Source organism: Euphorbia lathyris, chromosome 5 (genome assembly GCF_963576675.1).
Source record: "Euphorbia lathyris chromosome 5, ddEupLath1.1, whole genome shotgun sequence".
Lineage (NCBI taxonomy): Eukaryota > Viridiplantae > Streptophyta > Magnoliopsida > Malpighiales > Euphorbiaceae > Euphorbia > Euphorbia lathyris.
The window spans coordinates 8,341,935-8,343,945 of NC_088914.1; the positions used below are offsets into that span (position 1 = coordinate 8,341,935).

The following is a 2,011-nucleotide window of genomic DNA, read 5'->3' on the forward strand; positions in this document are numbered from 1 at the left end:
TTACAGGGAACATACGTTTTTGGCTAAACTTTTATTTCTTTATATTCATGAGGCTGATTTAATTTCTTTATATTCATGAGGCTGATTTAATCTTAACTTTTATGTTTAGTTCTTTATATTGTTCATGTTCTTCATTTAACTTCAGAGAAATTCCATCTAATTGTCAATTAATTGGATAATCAATTTTGACGAATTGATTCATGAGATTTAAAAATAATAAAGTACAGCAATTAAAATTTCAAATCTCCCAGCTATTTAAAATATGAAGTAAAACAGCTGAGAATCCAAAATAAGTTATTTAACACAAAAGAACACAAACACTCGTTAGGAATCTTTTTATTAATGAAAATCAGAACAGACATATTGTTTTTTTGAAAAGACATTGTTTTGATGATTATTCTGATTCATGTTAATGGAATCAGCAAACTAGCAAACAAACAAACTTTGGATACTTGGGGTAGAAGGCCTGAGCAAGGAGCGGCCCTAAGGGATGGCGATCGGAGCAGGAATGAACTGAATCCCACATCGGAAGTGGAGATGGAGTGATTGTGGCTTATTAGTAAGATGAGAATCCAATACATGCAGATGCGTTTTAAAGCCGTGAGGACCAAGGTGTTGGATTTGGGCAGAGCGGACATTATCTACATGGTATTGGACCAGAGTGTTACAATAGATCATGAGGAATTATATATATGGAATCAGTAAATAACTTTGGATACTTTGGGATCATGAGGAATTAATTATATCTATGGAATCAGTTATATTCTGAAATCATGTTAATGTAATCCTTACATATCTATAGACTTAATACCCCATTTCCATGAACTTGTCTAATAAGTTTGATTTAGCTCTGCGCTTAATACACTTTAATAGGCTTAATGCATCATCAATTTTTTTAATTAAATTACAAATCACCATTTAAATAACTTCAAAATCCATTAAAATTGTTTAGAATATTATTTTGATTAGTTCTACAGTTTGAGGATTTACTGATATATAGAATTGAGGATTTGCTAATATGAGAGGGGTTAAGATGAAGTGATTTTTATATTGATAAAGATGGAGTGACTTTTACCCGAGGTGTTTAAGTTGAGTGACTATAATTTTAGAAGAATAAAATTGAGTGGAGGTTGCTGTAATTTACCCTTTAGATCATCTACTTTCATACTTTACGGTTTTCAAAGCTTTTGTTTCGAATTAATGAAAAAATTTAGGATACTCAAAGAGTATTACGCATGACGAATCAATTAAGCCACATATATGATTCAATTTTTTTATATATATAAACTTATAAAATGGAAGAATAATTATTTTTACTTGATTTGTAATAATGAAATTCTAAAATATTGCTTTTTTTTTTCTTATCAATTGACTATTTAAAAAAAAAAATTATATAGAGCTCTCGAAATCCCAAAACTTATAATTTTCTATGTAGTTAGTTTTACTAATTAGAATAATGAGAAAGAGGTGCGATCATACCAACACTAATGCACCGGATTCCATCAGAACTCCGAAATGAAACGTGCTTGGGTGAAAGTAGTACTAAGATTGGTGACCTCTTGGGAAATCCTCGTGTTGCACCCCCAAATTTTTCTTCTAAAAAAAGAGTATTGAGAAATAATGTATTTTTTTTTTAATTTGGTTTTAGATGTGCCACGAGGCATGCATGTTTGTACCATTTCAATCATAAAAGTGAGACATATCCAATATAACTTATAAAAGTGAGGCATGCATGTCTGTTACACATCAAGCATTCTAAGGGTTTTGTACACAAATTAGTCGGAATGACAATTGAATTCAAATTGAAATTTAGTGATTTTATTGAAAAAAAACAATTAATAATTTTTATTAAATATACCTCAAACTTTATATTATCCAAACGGATGGAGAAGTAGATGGAGATGTTGCTCAATGGATTAAAGCTGGTTGGTCGAAGTGGAAGAGTGCTATGGGTTTCCTTTGTGATCCCGGCATGCCTAATAGATTGAAGGAAAAATTCTACCGGACGGCA

General features: G+C 30.8%; 1 pseudogene; it reads left to right on the forward strand.

Annotated features, from left to right (window-relative positions):
• The first annotated feature begins 1,465 nt into the window (after nt 1-1,465).
• Nucleotides 1,466-1,584, forward strand: LOC136231446 (5S ribosomal RNA; annotated as a pseudogene).
• The last annotated feature ends 427 nt before the right edge of the window (nt 1,585-2,011 follow it).